Source organism: Lepus europaeus, chromosome 15 (assembly GCF_033115175.1).
Source record: "Lepus europaeus isolate LE1 chromosome 15, mLepTim1.pri, whole genome shotgun sequence".
Classification (NCBI taxonomy): Eukaryota; Metazoa; Chordata; class Mammalia; order Lagomorpha; family Leporidae; genus Lepus; species Lepus europaeus.
Genome location: NC_084841.1, coordinates 86,532,448 through 86,550,798, shown reverse-complemented (window position 1 = coordinate 86,550,798; position 18,351 = coordinate 86,532,448). Strand labels below are relative to the sequence as shown.

General features: G+C 39.2%; 1 pseudogene; it reads right to left on the bottom strand.

Moving 5' to 3' along the window:
* Positions 1 to 10,992: 10,992 nt before the first annotated feature.
* LOC133774766 (U2 spliceosomal RNA) lies at positions 10,993 to 11,141 on the bottom strand (annotated as a pseudogene).
* Between the last annotated feature and the right edge of the window lie 7,210 nt (positions 11,142 to 18,351).

The window sequence follows — 18,351 nt, the reverse complement described above, 5'->3', positions numbered from 1 at the left end:
AATTTCTGGAGTCTTGGCATCATATAAATAAAATGCTTGGGACACTGAAACCTTGCTTTAGTGTGTGCATGCAGTAACAAAATGGATGTAAATAGCTTCCCCAGTGAGCAATGCAACATTCATATCAAAGCACAATCTTGCATGTGAGCATCTGCCTCAGGGCCTCAGAAATATCCCTAAATAAATTTGTACCCTTAGTTCACCCAACCTCAATTAGGTACATTTTATAATATCTACAATGATTTATGCCTATGCAATGTATATATGTATGTGTGTGTGTGACTATGTGTGTATCTAGAAGTGTATTTACTGAGACAGTTTTTAAAGAACGCATTTATTTTTGTCATTTCTTCATTTAAAAAGTTCTTATATAGCAGTTTCTGAAGAGTTGCTGCCTATACAATCTTTTACTTAAATGAAGTTTTACATAGAAACCCAACATGCATAAGATATAAGGGTTTCTCTGCCCCAGCAAAAGCCCAATAGTTTGTTGAAATGTCCACGTAGATGGGTTCTACGGAGCACAGGTTGAACATTGCTAATCTATACAATAAATCTACATCCTTGCCTGCCTTTGATATCTTCCACAAATCCTTCCCACCTTGGCTATCTTACATCTACTTTGTATTTAATTCAGAAAAACAGTAATTGAGCAAAACATATGTTAAAAACTATGTGAGGCGCCGGCGCCGTGGCTTAACAGGCTAATCCTCCGCCTTGCGGCAATGGCACACCGGGTTCTAGTCCCGGTTGGGGCACTGGATTCTATCCCGGTTGCCCCTCTTTCAGGCCAGCTCTCTGCTGTGGCCAGGGAGTGCAGTGGAGGATGGCCCAAGTGCTTGGGCCCTGCACCCCATGGGAGACCAGGATTAGTACCTAGCTCCTGCAATCGGATCAGCGTGGTGCGCTGGCCGCAGCGCGCCAACCACGGCGGCCATTGGAGGGTGAACCAACGGCAAAGGAAGATCTTTCTCTCTGTCTCTCTCTCTCTCTCACTGTCCACTCTGCCTGTCAAAAAAAAAAAAAAAAAGAAAAAAAAAAAAAACTATGTGAGGCACAAATAGGACTCAGACTACAGTCACAAAATATTTAACTAAGAAAAGACAAAATTAACTTTTAAACAGTGTGTTTTGTGTAAGTGATAAATGTTTTGATGGGTTTTGTTTGTTTTTAGTGATAAGCATGCTAGCAAGTTTAATAAAGAGAATGCTCATAACTGATCAGACCAGGTGAGCAACTCAAGCAAGGGTCTGAGAGCCCAGTCTATTCAGACTGGAGTTTTTGTGGATGTGAGTGTGGGCCCTCTGTTAATTTTTGCATGAAGGGTTTTCTAGACTGGGAGTTTCTGAAACTTCTCCTAGAAATTCATAATGAACCTAATAGCCCCCTTGGTTTAGGGTGGAGAAGATTCATCTACACGGTCCCCCACACCTCAAGGGGAGGGTTGGGACTCACCTAACAAGGTTATCACACCAAAGAAATACTTGCGATAAGTGACTGCTGGCCAGACTTGCTGCTACATTTCTTGCCTCATTCAACCACACAAGAGACCCAACAAACAAGACTAGGGAACAAGGACGAGACTTTTGATATAAATGTTAGAAGAGACACATATGTTTACCCTGTTTTGAATGTTACACAGTGTCCTGTACTGAAACACCACATGGAGCCCCATAAATATGTACAATTTTTGTGATCAATTCAAAATAAAATTTAAATTTTATTTTTATTTAAATTTTAGTTAAATTTGAATTTTTAAAGAACAAATACTTGGAGGTAATGCTTAGATGCTCGATAACTGAATAAACTGTAGTGATTCACTTTGGTAGAAGAGGTTGTGCACAAAATCACAGCCATATGAAAGAGCATTGTACCTTTGCATATCAGAGGCTAAAATATGGAATGGGAAGGCACACTAATTCACAGAGCAAATGAAATGGTACATCCCCCATATTAATGGGAAGCAATTGCAGAAACAATCACAAACGTGTGTTCAAAAGCAATACAATCTACTTATTAAGAGCGCATTTTTGATCAAACAGTTTGACCACTGGTATTCTGACTCAATATATGACTTATGGCTAGCACCAAGTCTCTATTTCTTCATTTGTAAACTGAAGTAACATGTTTTACAAGATTACTACAGAGATTAAATAAAATCATGCATGTAAGAATCAGTATGTAACAAGTTATATTAATATCATGAAGAAAATTGGAATTTTCATAAAAATATCATGAGGAAAATTGAGCTAAACAAAATTGGAATTTTTGTATGGATGGATGAGGAAAGAAATGTATAATCAAGCCAGCATTTATATATCGAGTCCTTTCATTGTTCAATAAGCTTGTAGGTAGGTCCCCATCCATCTCCTGGGGTATAGCTTAAGAGGATCTCATCTGTCCTGCACCAAAGGGCCATTAGGTCCAGTGGGAAGTTCTGGGGTGAATTTTACAAATTCCACACCCAGGAGGTCCCCTATGCAGTGAAAAATCCCAGACAGTGAGCAGGGAGAGGCCTCATGCCCAAATCCATTAAAACTCCAATCTTTCCTGAGATACCCACCTGGTCTATCAGATTTATTTATTTTCATGGAACTTTGCCTCAATATTCACTTACACTTCTGTATCTGTGCCTTCATTCTTTTTTCTTAACTTTTATTTAATGAATATAAATTTCCAAAGTACAGCTTATGGATTACAGTGGTTTTTTTCCCCCCTATAACTTCCCTCCCACCCGCAACCCTCCCCTCTCCCACTCCCTCTCCCTTTCCAACCACATCAAGATTCATTTTCAATTATCTTTATATACAGAAGATCAATTTAGCATATATTAAGTAAAGATTCCAACAGTTTTCTGAACCTTCATTCTTAGTCATTCATGAAACAATGAACTCACTGGGTTAGGAACTACCCACTCCTGCTTCACCTTCTACCACCTCTTTAACTAAGAGACCTATCCCTCAGTCTCAGGCCTAGCTCCACCTGTTTTCATTTGATAATACCTCCTCTTCTCTCTTGGGAGTATCACGATCTTCATGATCGGTGTTTCCCACTTAACTTTTAAAATAATTATTGTCATGAAAGTCACCAGTGTGTAGTCTGTGCGATTTATCTTTATTTCTTTGCATACCCTCTCACCACCGTCAAGCGTTGAGCATCATCCACAAAATAAAATTTTTTTTTATTTTTTTTTTAATTTTTATTTTTGACAGGCAGAGTGGACAGTGAGAGAGAGAGACAGAGAGAAAGGTCTCCCTTTGCCGTTGGTTCACCCTCCAATGGCCACCGCGGCCGGCACGCTGCAGCCGGCGCATCACACTTATCCGAAGCCAGGAGCCAGGTGCTTCTCCTGGTCTCCCATGGGGTGCAGGGCCCAAGCACTTGGGCCATCCTCCACTGCCCTCCTGGCCATAGCAGAGAGCTGGCCTGGAAGAGGGGCGACCGGGACTAGAACCCGGTGTGCTGGCACCACAAGGCGGAGGATTAACCTGTTGAGCCACGGCACCGGCCCACAAAATAACTTTCAATTCCTTTTACATCTTTTCCCCCCACAGCTATCTGGAACTCATCTCAACATTCATTATTTCAAACACCCCTATTTTCCCATTTACTATTGCTGCAATATTGGCTTTCTGCCCAGCTTGGAAGGACACAGTAACTCCTTTCAACAGTGCTCTTATCTGAATCCTAGAATTATCTGTCCTTGTGACCATTTCCAACACATCCGTCCTGCCAATTTCAACCCCCTGACAAATTGCAGTTTTATTCCCTACTGCTTCTCTGCAGGTGCTGCTATAGAAAATCATGAAAATTTGCTAATTTTTTTCTCTACATATTTATGTACCTTAAGCAGGGAGAAGCTTTTAATTCTAATCAAATGTACTTTACATTTCCTCTAGGTGAGCCTTAATTTCATTCACATTAGATCTGAGTGCCCACCACCAATTTTAATTCGTAGGTCTCCGTCCATTTTGCTTTTGGAGAGTGCTTAAATTGTTTTTCTAAGTAAGTCTTTTATATATTTATACCTTCATTTTACTTCATGACTTTTAGGTGGCCATGATTTTTTTCCCATCCTTTTTCTTTTTCTTTAAGAAGGAATGTGCCACTCCAAACTCAGCCCTTTGACCATGTCTATTTCCTCTGGAACCCTATTTTATCTGCTATTTTGTCATCTTCATTTTCTCCTGTTCCCTATTGCAGCAGGAGAGTTTCTCGGGTGAATAGAGAGAAATTTTACTTTTTTGTGGAGGAAACTGAAAAAATACATTCTAATGCTGATAAGCTGCTTATTAATAACCTTGACTCCTCCCTGTAGTAAGGAACAGTTCCAAATTTCTCATAGAATTAATCCACCAAACTATCAAGTTAAAGTGCTAACCTATGAGAAAACACATTTGTGTTGTGTTCATTTACTCAACCAATCACTCATCAAACTCTTGCCATTTGGCATTCATCACCACTTCAAGAATAAAACTACTTTCTTGATTATCACAAAGTATCCATAATATCCAAAGCAAATAATCTGTTAACAATATTTCTCCTAAATTCACTTTCTCTCTGCCTCTTTCATTACTCTATCTAAATTACCCAAGAAGAGCGTATGGGAAAGGAGAAGACTTACTTTGGCTGACAGTTTGGAGTTTCACAATTCAACATTGAGCAGCCCCAATGGTCTGTGTCCAGGAGAGACTGGTAACATCTGAGCAGGTGCAGAGGAGGGGACACATGCTGAGGAGGGAAGCTGAGAAACTCAGGAGCACATTCTGTGGTCTCTCCATGCACCACATTATGATTAGGACACAGGCTCCTCCTTTATCAACCAAACCAAAGCTAACGCTTCCAAAATGCCTGCCTTCGAGGAGAGAACTTCCACTTTGACTATGACCTTGTCTAAATGTAAGAGTCGGTGAAATCAAAAGGCTTCCATAGCCTTGGCAACTTATGACTGGAGCCTAGGGAGATTACTGATGCCATAAACAAGAGTGTCAAATTGTTAAGTCAACAACAGGAGTCACTGTGCACTTACTCCTCATGTAGGATCTCTGTCCTTAATGTGCTGTATATTGTGATCTAATGCTATAACTAGTACTCCAACAGTATTTTTCACTTTGTGTTTCTATGTGGGGGCAAACTGTTGAAATATTTACTTAATATATACTAAACTGATCTTCTGTATATAAAGATAATTGAAAATGAATCTTGATGTGAATGGAAGGGGAGAGGGAGCGGGAAAGGGAGGGCTGCAAGTGGGAGGGAAGTTGTGTGTGGGGGGAGCCATTGTAATCCATAAGCTGTACTTTGGAAATTTATATTCATTAAATAAAAATTTTAAAAAATGCTTGCTTTCAGATGCCATGTTAGTATCCAATCTTCACCCTATTCCATCAATCATTAGCATTAATACATTAAGCATTAACCACAATGTAAAACTTTAGGAACCCAAATCCTTTCCAATTCATAACACTACTTAAGGTACTCCTTTTCTGTCTCTTCTGATTTCTCTTCAAATACTTTACTTAGGTCTGAGCCACACCACAACAGAAGTATATTAGTTGGAATAGACTATACTACTATATTGGTAACAGTCCACATCATATCATGGTTTACAATAGCAAGCACGCATATCTATTCATGTGGTAGATGTCTTTTCTCACATTAGTCGTTGAGAAACAGACTGACCTAGACGACATCATTTGATGGTACACTGAGAGGAAAAGAGATAGCGTCCTGAAGGTTATCACTTCCACTCACAATGTCAGAATCACCCTGATGGCATCATATGCACTCAACGAAGCAAAATCTATAACCTTACCATTTCCCCAGAAGGTTACTGGGAATAGTTGACAACAGCACTAATTACTACCAGGAAAAGAACCAGCGCCGTGGCTCACTTGGTTAATCCTCCTCCTGCGGCACCAGCATCCATTTTGGCCACCGGTTCTAGTCCTGGTTGCTCCTCTTCCAGTCCAGCTCTCTGCTATGGCCCAGGAGGGCAGTGGGGGATGGCCCAAGTGCTTGGACCCTGCACCCGCATGGGAGACCAGGAAGAAGCACCTGGCTCTTGGCTTCGGATCAGTGCAGTGCCGGCTGTTAACGGCCATTTGGGGAGTGAACCAATTAATTATCCCTCTCTCTCACTGTCTATAACTCTACCTGTCAAATTAAAAAAAAAAAAAAAGAAAAGAAAGGAACCCCAGAGCCTACTCTATCATTTGATTATTTTAGAATAATCGTATATTATTTTATACAAAATAAGATCACATTTTTTTAATGTAAAATGTTTGCTGTAAATTACAGAAAACAGAGTAAGTTTATTGGACTCCTATGTTGAAAAAACATTTCAGAAGCAAAATATTCTTTAAGGAATGGTTTGATAAGGGACATGACTCTGATTCTATGAAATCAATCAGATGTTCTTCAGAGCTTTCCTTAATTCTCTTCTGACTTTATTCTCTTTTTTTCCTATTACATATATTTTTCTTTCTCTGGTCACATCAAATATAACTTCTGTGCATTGTAGTACCAAACATAGTCATATCAAAGCAAAAGTATTGGAGTACCACTTTTTTTTATTCTTTATTTATTTATTTATTTTTATTTTTGACAGGCAGAGTGGACAGTGAGAGAGAGACAGAGAGAAAGGTCTTCCTTTGCCGTTGGTTCACCATCCAGTGGCTGCCGCGGTAGGCGCGCTGCGGCCAGCGCGCCTAGCTGATCCGATGGCAGGAGCCAGGTGCTTCTCCTGGTCTCCCATGGGTTGCAGGGCCCAAGCACTTGGGCCATCCTCCACTGCACTCCCAGGCCACAGCGGAGAGCTGGCCTGGAAGAGGGGCAACCGGAACAGAATCCGTGCCCCGACCGGGACTAGAACCCGGTGTGCCGGCGCCGCAAGGCGGAGGATTAGCCTAGTGAGCCACGGCGCCGGCCTATGGAGTACCACTTTGAGTCTCTGCTGTACCACTCCCAATCCAGCTCCCTGCTTCTGTACCGAAGAAAACATCAGAAGATGATCCAAGTACTTGGGCCCCTGCCCCAGTGTGAGAAACCTAGATGGAGTTCCAGGCTCCAGGTTTTTCTTATTTGGCAAGTTAATCAGCAGATGCAAGATCTCTTTCTGTCTGTGTCTCTCCCTCTCTCCCTTCAAATAAATAAAATAAATCTTTAAAATTTTATTTTATAAAGCATCTCTGTTAGAAAGACATGTCATTTTACAACTGATAAACTAAATCTCAGAGATATTATTTGGCTTCTTAAGTTCTAGGATGCATTCTTCTATATGATATCTAGCATATGCCTATGTAATTAAATTAATTAATCTGAAATAAAACAGAAAGTGATGTTACTCAGACTCACCATATTTCAAATGCTCAATAATTTTATTAGACTGGTGGCAGCAGATAAAGAACATGTCCATCATTGCAAATATTCTGTTGGCCATCACTGGTTTCTAAATGGATCCTTTGAATCTGTGGACAGAGGCATGAAGATTCCATCCTTAAAGTCCAAAGGAATCATTAAAAGAAAATCCTCTTGACACCTGCAGCACAGTGAAAGAATTGCTAATACAAAAAGAGAGTGATTTATAAAGCTAATGAATTTTAATATGGCCATCACCAGATACATTCTTAAGGTAAGATAATACAAAAAAGCATTAGATGAGAGATCAGAGTACAGAAGAAAAATAACTCAAGTAAAAATAATGAAAAATTGTCTAGTTCAAGTTTGTGTTAACTTTTAACCTAATTCATTCACTAGTATCAATCTTATCTACTTGGCAGAAAAATAATCTAGATACTAATCACCATACAATGTAAAGTTTCCATAGTCACAAAAAAAAATCAGTACTGTCCCTTGTTACTTGTACACGTGCAAGGCACTAGGAATTCTATGAACTGAAAACAAGGTACCTCATATTCTAATAACATGTAAGGCTTTAAAATAGATTCCTTTACATAGACTTTGGCTCCATTTGTTCAGCATTCAGCACTCTCATAAACAAAAACACTTGACTAAAAACATAGTGATTCAGACAGTAATGGCCTTGTCTGTAACATAAGACTGTTTTCTGGAATAAATTTTAATTCTGCACAAAATACCTTGCCATTAATTTACTGAAATTGAACTTAAACTGGTAAATGTACTGTCACTTTATTTTAAAGAGAATATATTTCCCCTTTAATAAAAGCAAGTGCGGTTTTGTTATATAGTGATGATTCCACAGAAACTAAAAGAATAAGAAATAGGACAGGGCAAAGATTCTGTGATTGGGAAGATAACTGAAGACACAAAACAGGAAATCTAAATCCTATTAGTCAAAGAAGGATGTGCAAATTCAGTCTTTCAGAAAGAGAGAGATGAATGGATTCTCCAGAACTGGAATAAGTCAGAACTGTTGAAAAGCACTGATGGCCGATATTGTGGCACAGCACCATAAATCCCCACTTGGGGCATCAGCAGCCTATGCAGGAGTACTGGTTCCAGTCCTGGCTCCTCCATTTCCAATCCAGCTCTCTGCTAATGTACCTGAGAGGGCATTGCTAGAGGATGGCTCAAGGGCTTTGGCCTCTGCCACCTACCTGGGTGACACCAGTGGAGTTCCTGGCCCACGGCTTCAGTATGGCCCTAGCTGTCATATTCATTGAGGAGTGAAGAAGTGGATGGAAGATAGATTCATTCTCATATTCTCTCTCTCTCCCTTCCTCCCTCCCTTCCTCCCTCCCTCCACCCCTCCCTCTCCCTTTCCCTCTCTCTCTTTCAAGTACATAAATAATTCTTTAAAAAACAGAAAATTAAAAGCAACCAGTTTTAAACCATCCAGCACCAGTCCTCAACTGCCTACCTGTCTAGAGGCAATATCTGAGTTATGTGGCTCCTAAGAGAGAGAAAATGAGAACAGGAAGTAGGAGAAATAGGGAGATATTGTTCAAGGGGAATGAGCTTCAGCTGAAGATGAGTACAATCTGAGGATTTGATGTATGGAATTTTGACCATAGTTGATAATAATATATTGTGCACTTGAGCTTTGCTAAAAAGGTAGATTTGAAGTGTTCAAGCCAAAAGAAGTATTTTGTGAGTGCTCTATATCTATGTCAAGTAATCACCTTACACATTGTAAAGGTACACAATTTTAATTGTAAATTATACCTCAATAGAAATGAGAAAAAGAAGTAGTAAAACTGATGGAGACAGGAGAGAAGAAGAAGATGTTAGAAAGAAATAACACTTACTGATGGAGTGAATATGAGGGCCAAGGTCCAGAGGCAAACCAGACCAGCTCTCCACACTGGAGATTAGCAGGGCTTAAGGAAAGCCTGAAGATATGCTAAGAGGGAGACAGAATATGAAGGAGAGAGCTGTCTCCTTGCTTTCCTTCCTCTTTGCATGAATTAACCTTCCTACCATGCACTGAGAAATGGGCTTATTTGTGAGATGTGGTTCCTGAAAATCATATAAAGTAGTTCATTTACAACCAGAGAGCCTTGGACTACAGTTGTGGGTTTGTGTTTCCTTTTTAACAAAGAAGTGAAGGAGCACTACATTTCTCACCCATGAGAGACAGTGTTTGTTTAAATCTTACCCATGAAAAGAGCTTGACATCTCAAGCAGCTCCTCTCACATTCTCCCAAGACCGTGTTTCAACCTCTGAGAGCAGGAGCAGTCTTCCAGCTTTCAAATTGTGCCAGAGAAAGATACTTCAGCCCTGCAGCCAGTCTTTCCAGCATCTCTGTATTCATACCAGGTCTGTGCACAGAAAAGCTTTCCTCTCTGTCAATAGCTTTCCCATGGAGTGAACCTCTTTGCTTTTTCTTCAAGCAAGATGAACTTTCCATAGTTATCAAAAATAACCACCCCTGAATCTTTCCCTCTTCATAAAGGGAGGTTTCTATATATTTTAACATTTCAATTAAGTGCCTATAATTTATTCCAGTCACTGTAATGATTAAAAAAAAAAACTCTGTAGAGGAACTGTAATCATGTAACATATTAGCGATCTATAACAAATTGACTCAAATTTGATTTCTTTGTTTCAAATGTGACCAATTTATTTCCATACTTACTAGATAAAACAAAATAAACATTTACTTAATGGAAAGTCAATAAATATATTTTTCTCAATTATGGTTTGAAAATACATCAAAGAGAACAGTTGCAAATAAGATGCTCAGCTACTCACTTTATTAATTTTGCCACTTTTTAATTTGGCAAGCCAGTTTTTCAAAGCACTGGTGTGTGTTAAAAAAAGGGATTATTTTCACATTTTTACTATAGTAACTTTCAACTGATGATTTATTTCATGAAAATAATTAGATGCAAAATTACAATATGTGGTGAGTAGAAAATTGCTAATAGAATATGCCTATCAAACCTGGGGAATATTAAACTGTGCATATGGGCTCAGTTCAGTTAACAGAAAAATTGGATTCCAATCATTTACTCTTGATAGCAATTTTGCCCTCTGTTCTTAGGTTCACCTGACACAACAGTACAAGACAAGCTATATTTGCAAAATACCACCTGGGAATATGCCTTGCACAAAATCCATTATTTGCTTAACAGTTTTTGCATGTTCCATTCATTATTTGAAAAGTCTTCAGGTGCACAGTTGACATGTTACCAGGGAATTCCACTTCTTCAACTTCTCAGTGAAAAGTGCCACATCTAGAAGTCAGAACACAGGAAGGATTCTGTAGAGTAGTCTACCAAAGTAGCTAGCCTAAAAGTGGAAGAACGTTTTCCCTTCACAAATCCCTGCCTAAAACCTGTGAAATTTGAAATATTAATTAGCAGCATGATATTTGAGGGTTCAAATTTGCTTTTCTCATTAATCCCTCTTCTATTAGAAAAAAAAAAGCCATTTTCCACACCTGCTGTTCACACTATTATATAGTGTCATTAACTTCCTTTCTGGCCAGAGAGAAAGACTGTAGCTTCACTAATTTAACATATTGCCTGAGAACCTTACTAATACTATATGATAGACATATAATAGGAAAAAAACAACTTTAGGTGATGTTATTGTGTAATACAGCAATGGCACCTCTCACAAAATATCACTCATATTTTGGTAAATATAGTCTTTATTATATTTACTTAGTTTAATTCTACACTTGATCTTAGCCAAAAGGCCGAGAAGTGATTAGTTTAATTCTAAATTATAGAATCAAACTATTCCATATCTGCCATCTTCTAAAACTTTATGGTTTCTGTCATGAAAGGAACTAGGCAGGGAGAAGGGAGAAGTTAGGGTAACTCAATCACATTTACCACAGAAGAAACCGTCGTTGTTCTCCCCTCGGTGAATCAATGATGTCACATGTGTAGAGATATAAATGACACAAATACATAACCTTGTACTCTATACAAAGATGTTGTCTAACCTTGTGTTATCTCTTCTGAAAGCACAACAACCCTATGATGTTGGTAGTATTATCATTTCTTTCCATTTCACAGTTGAAGAGACTGAAGCTCAGAGCAAGTGAATGGCCAGACCTAAATTTGGCCCCAGACAGTTGGGCCCTAGGATATGCACTGTGCTTTTATCACTGCAGTTGTTAATGAGCCGTGAGTGTAACGCTCATGCCAGTCATCAAATAGAAATATAAAATGTGAAAAGTCTAAACAGAAGCACGGTTGCGTTTTCCTAAAGGATCTTTTTTCTAACCCCTGTCTCCCAAGAGCCACTAAACATCCCAGATTTGCCTACAGGTGCTCTCCAGAAGAAATTAGAGATTCCTGTGTCTCTCATTGCAGGGTGGGCATGGGGACACAATTCTATAGAATGATAATGTTAAATTTTTGGAGCATTGTTATTTGTGAAAATCTCCCCAGCTACAAGCCACACTACTATCTGGCAGAACAACGTGCTTTAATAATTTCCTTTGAATTCATTAAGTGTTTTTAATCATAGTGCTCTGAAATTGGCAAGACACCAAAACAAGAAATTGGAAAATTGATGTCTTAGTTTTCTATTGCTGTGCCTTGGAGCTCAGAGTTGGGATTACCATACTGGAGACCTGGCACCTGAGAAAGGTCACAGGCCTCACTAGTCCCTGGCCAGTGCTCACAAACTGAGCCTCTGGACTTTCCCAGCACCAGGTAGATACCTGTGTTCTGGAAGTTAGCCTCATTTTGTTAGGTTGTCACTGTCAGGCTCTGCTGATCTTGGCAAACAAACTGGGAGTTTTGTATGGACCTGTGATTGTAAGACCCAGGTATGACCAGCCTACGACTAGTTTTGGTGGGCAGAGAAATGCCTTTATCACTCCCCCCAGCACTGGGCAGAACAAGAAGGGGCCACCAGACTGGGTCTTGAGACTCTGTGCTGGACCGGTAAAGCCCAACCTTGGGCAGATCATAACAGTTTCCATCCTGAGGCAAGCACTTCTGGACAGTCTCTGGGTTTGCCCCAGTATCAGGAGGAGGCTTGCACACTGGTCAGAGAGAATTGTTTTTGGCTATATCATTGTGGCATTCATTAACATAGGACAAGGAGCCGGAGCCCCCAGCAGACCCAAGAAGAGGCTGGTGAGGATTGACTACTCCTTTTGAGGCACTTCCTCACTTCATACAGAACAGCACATCAACCACAGACTTGGCACAATGAACACCGGGAATCACTGAAGAATGAAATTGAAGATGCAAAAAATGGAAAGACATCTTGTGTTTATAGACTAGAAGAATAAATGTCATTAAAATATGCATACTATCAATGTCAATTTACAGATTTAAAATAGCCTCTATGAAATCCCAAAGATATTTTTCACATGCCTATCCATGACAACCAAAAACTACTAAAAGTTGTACCAAAGCACCAAAGACACCCATCATTAGCCAAGGTGAATCAATGATGTCACACGTGTAGAGATATAAGGTGATCTTCAACAAAAGGGATAAAGCAGGAGACAATATATACTATCGAACTTTAAAATATATTACAAAGCTACATCAGTCAAAAAAGCATAGTATGGACATAAAAACTGATGAATAGATTAATGGGACAGAATAGAGAGCCTAGAAATAAACCTATACATATACAACTAACCAATGTTTGACATATCTGCTACTAATTCACTGGAAAAAGAATAGTGTGTTAAATAAGTGGTGCTTTGAGAATTGGATTTCTACATGCAGAAGAAAGAGGAGAAAATAGAGCCCTTGAACACTGTCGGGAGAAATGTAAAATAGCATAGCTATTGCAGAAAACAGTATGGAAGTTAATAAAAAATATAAATAAAAACAGAACTACCCGATGATCCAGCCATCCCATTTCTGGGTATATATCCAAAGAAAATGAAATCCATCTATCAAAGAGACTTCTGCACTCCCAAGTCTATTGCAGCACTATTCACAGTAGACAAAAAATAAAAACAATCTAAGTATCCATTGATGAACAGATAAAGAAAATGTAGCAAATATATACAATAACACACAACCATAAAAAGGATGAAATCTTGTCACTTGCACCACTGTGGATGGAACTGAATGTCATTAAGAGAAATAAGCCAAATACAAAAAGAGAAGTATCATATGATCTCATCTATATGTATAGTAAAATAAAAAGTGATCCTCTAGAAGTTAAAAGTATAATGGTGAAAGCAGGTGTGGTAGCACAGTGGGTTAAGCTGCCACTTGGGAACTACATCTCAGAACAGAGCTGGAGTGCTGACTACTCCTCTTTCAATCCAGCTCCCTTCTGATGCACATGGGAAGCCCAGATAGCAGTCCAAATGCTTGACCCCTGCCACACATGTGAAAGACACGCATAGAGTTCCTAGTTCCTGACTTTTACCTGGTCCAGCCTTGTCTGTTATGGCCATTTGAGGAATGAACCAGTGGATGAAAAATCTCTCTGTCTCTGTCTTGCTCTCTCTCTCTCTTTCTGCCTTTCAAATGAATTAATAAATAAATATTTTTAAATGTAAAATAAAACAGCTCAAAAATATACTACCACAATTTAGTGATTTGGGGCCGGTGCTCTTTGTAGATTCTGTTTATTAATCCTTTATTGGTTGCATAGTTTGCAAATACTTTTTCCCATTCTGTTGGTTGCCTCCTCAATTTCCTAACTGTTTCTTTTGCAGTACAAAAACTTCTCAATTTGATGCAATCCCAGTTGTTAATTTTGGCATTGACTGCCTGTGCCTCCGGGGTCTTTTCCAGGAAGTCTTTGCCAGTACCTATATCTTGCAGGGTTTCTCCAATGTTCTCTAATAATTTGATGGTGTCTGGGTGTAGGTTTAGATCTTCAATCCATGTTGAGTGGATTTTTGTGTAAAGTGTAAGGTAGGGGTCTTGCTTCATGCTTTTGCATGTGGACATCCAGTTTTCCCAGCACCATTTGTTGAATAAACTGTTCTTGCTCCAGGGATTGGTTTTGGATCCTTGATCAAATATAAGTTGGCTGTAGATGTTTGGATTGATTTCTGGTGTTTCTACTCTGTTCCATTGGTCTATCCATCTGTTTCTGTACCAGTACCATGCTGTTTTAATTACAACTGCCCTGTAGTATGTCCTAAAATCTGGTATTGTGATGCCTCTGGTTTTGTTTTTGTTGTACAAGATTGCTTTAGCTAGTTGAGGTCTCCTGTGTCTCCATATGAATTTCAGCATCATTTTTTTCCAGATCTGAGAAGAATGTCTTTGGTATTTTGATTGGTATCACATTGAATCTATAAATTGCTTTTGGGAGAACGGACATTTTGATAACATTGATTCTTCCAATCCATGAGCATGGAAGATTTTTCCATTTTTTGGTATCTTTTTCTCTTTCTTTAAGGTTTTGCTTCTTCCTTTAAGGTTTTCTTATGAACTCTTTGCTTCCTTCTTAAGATTATGCTATAGACAACAACAAATTTTAAGATGGAGTCAACCCATTAATTTTATTTATATTAATAATCACCAGTTTCTGCCCACCCAAATACTTTCAAAGTTACTGTGGATAACTAGAGAATGAATGTTAACTGTGTATTTGTATGTGTGACACATGGAAACAGACAGCAAGACTTTATAATTGTACCATTAAGTTTCATACATCCTATATATTAAAGATGCCAAAATATAGCACATGAACGTGGATACATTTGTGAACAACTCATAGCGTTATGAAGAACATTTCTTGATAATGACTAGGGTTTTCCTAGAATGTCCTGGAGAACAGTGGTTCTGAGGAATACTAAGAAGTATTACATGAAAAATGATTGGAATACTCAAATTGTTTAGAAAGCTCTGGTTAAGAATTTTAAAGCTTTCTTTTATGTAGGATTTCTCAGAACCCAAAATGTGACAATTTAATAAGCAGGAGGTATGATTTTCTCTAATTTTTGAAGTTATTAAATCAAAATTTCTTTTTCTGTCTTTTGGAGAACTGGCACTTGACAAAACATATTTTCAAAATGTTGCTTTAAAATTCTGTAGACTCCAAAGCCATAATTTACAAGTTATTTGAAGACAATGTGGCATTTCATTTGCAGTTTTTGTGCTTGCTTCTTTGCTCTATGAGGGATGACAATTGATCACAAACCCATAGATTTACATAATAAATGAAAAATGCCTGTGGCCTGTGTTGTATAGTGGCTATGTCTGAGTCAGGGATTTGAGCTGCCTGCCGTGGAAGCATATGCAGATCAAATTAAGTAGACAAGGAATGTATTTAAAAGATGTGGATAGGGCAACTGGAGAACCAGGTCCAGAGGCATTTGAGGTGATGCTCAGAATCCCACCATTGGACTGCTGCTGCCTGAACAGTTGCAAAACAGTGCTGCTAAGACCAGCATTGTTGCTGTCTGACAGTGGATGCTGCTACACTTGCTCCAGAAACGCAGTCACAGTTTAAATTACTATCAGGAGGAGTTTTCTAGTTTCTCACGTTACTCTGCTAACTTCTGGGTTTACTTCTGGGCTAGACTCTTTTTTTACTTTGTTGGGGGATCCAGGGTCATATGCCTGCCACCTAGCTTTGGGATGGATAGGAAAGCAAGTATCTGGCAATCTCAGATTCCCACTTCCCATCAAGACCCACAAGGTGACAAACTTCTTAAATGCCAGGAAGCAATTCAGGTTTTAAATACTTAAGCTGGAATGTGAACGTTTACAACAGATCCCTTGTGTCAATGTATCTCTGTATCCTTTATGTTTGAAGGAGCCTTGGGTGTGACAGGAGCTACCAAGAAACCACGATTTGCACAGAATTTAACTTAGTATCTGGCACATGGTAAATATAATAAAAAGATACCTAAACTAAAAATGCATAAAGAGGTGATCTTCCCACTGAAGTTAATGGTCAAAGGATAGAAAGAGAGCTTGTAGACAGCAAAGGATTAGCACTGGAGCAGCACAACCATACACAGTATATTTGTTTTCAGCTGGTTTTGCACTTCTGGTAAACAGATACATGAATGTATCTAAATGATCCAGAGACAGGGTTCTCAGTGCAAAGCTTCTTCTCTCTGATAGCGAAGGTTTTCTCTTACCTACCGTCCACCCACTTTCTCTTACCTACTCTTAAGGCAATTAATTGAATTCTGCAAAGATTCTGACTCTCTAGTTTCAGACGGATATACCATTTGTACATTTGTCAGCACGGCGTAAATCTTGCAACTGAAGCTGAAACTTCCTACATGGTACTTAAGTTATATAAAGCTACTTTTCTGTAAACATGTTATTATAAACTATAATTATATTCAGCCGGTGCTGCAGCTCACTAGGCTAATCCTCTGCCTGCGGCGCCGGCACTCCGGCTCTAGCCCAGGTTGGGGCGTCGGATTCTGTCCCAGTTGCTCCTCTTGCAGTCCAGCTCTCTGCTGTGGCCTGGGAAGGCAGAGGAGGATGGCCCAAGTGCTTGGGCCCTGCACCGGCATGGAAGATCAGGAGGAAGTACCTGGCTCATAGCTTTGGATCAGCACAGCGCACAGGCTATAGTAGCCATTTGTGGGGTGAACCAACGGAAGGAAGACCTTTCTCTCTGTCTCTCTGTCTCTCTCTCTCTCTCTCTCTCTCTCTCTAACTCTGTCTGTCAAAAAAATTATAATTACATTCGATTGACAAGGCTCTGAAGCTCATTTCTTCCTTATCTGAATTGGGAAAGTACAATCTATTTTCTACTCTCATTTCACACCACAAAGAAGAGAGCATGATTCATTGACGTTTACATCTAAACATGTAAAACTGAAGAGTCAATCCACTGACGTAAATCCTGACCTCATGAACCGAGTATTCCACATACTAGATCCACTGGCTCTTTAGTCTGTATACAATAATCTATGGTCATTAAGTTTTGATTGAACATGCTTATTGAAAAATGCAAATCAGAGTATCAGTTACAGAATACATCACATTAATAATCTATCCTTAAAATCTGTTTTAGGATCAGGAAATGGAAAGTGTTAAAAGTAACTTTGTCCAAAGAATGAGTAACTATGAGGGTTGGTGATTGTCGGTCTCTGTTGAAAAGCGGAAACAAAGAAGTGTGTCACACCAAGAATATAGCCATGAGACTGGCCATCTAATTTCAATCTCTCCATATACTTTCTTTTAGTTTACTGTTCTGGGTACTTTCCAAACAAATGCTGCAGGTGGATAAAATCGTTGTAAATATATGAGGAATAGCATTTGAAGTTAATATTCTCCATCATCTTGAGCAAAGATAAAACAGAGCCATGTTAATGTCATGATTTCTCCTTCTCATGGAGTGACTCCAGTGATAGGTACAGCCCTCAGTTAAAAATATGTAGGAAAATTATGTGTATAGTCCATTCATGAAACACCAAAGTATCTAATACCATATTCCATTAATTTCTACTATTTGGTCATATTTCTCAAAAGGAGATTTTTCTATGAAATAATGCAATCCAAAGTGCTATATCCCTATGGCTTTAGAGATTACATAGTCTTCCATAACAAAGGAGTTCTATGCTGGCATCACACACACGCACACACACACACAGATTCTCTCTCTCTCCCTCCCTCCTTCTCTCCCTTCCTTCCTCTCCTTCTTCCTCTCTTTCTCTCTCTAACCTTTGAAGGCTACCATCTTCTTTGCCAGATTACAGGATCACATTCCTTTTGTAGTCAAAAAATGACCTCAACTTTGCAGGCTCTATTGTGTTAGAGACTATACTTCCAGTTGTCTGTAGACAGATTGAGACCTGTTGCCTGGACTTTCAGGAACTGGCCCAATCAGTTAAATCAAGCTTCCTAAGTTCAGTTAGAAATAGACATATTAGGGGCAGGCATTGTGGCACAGTGGGTTAAGCCACCACCTATAGTGCTGACATCACATATGAGAGTCCTAGCTGCTGCACTTGCCATACAGTTCCTTTCTAATGTAACTGTGAAGGGAGTGGAAGATGG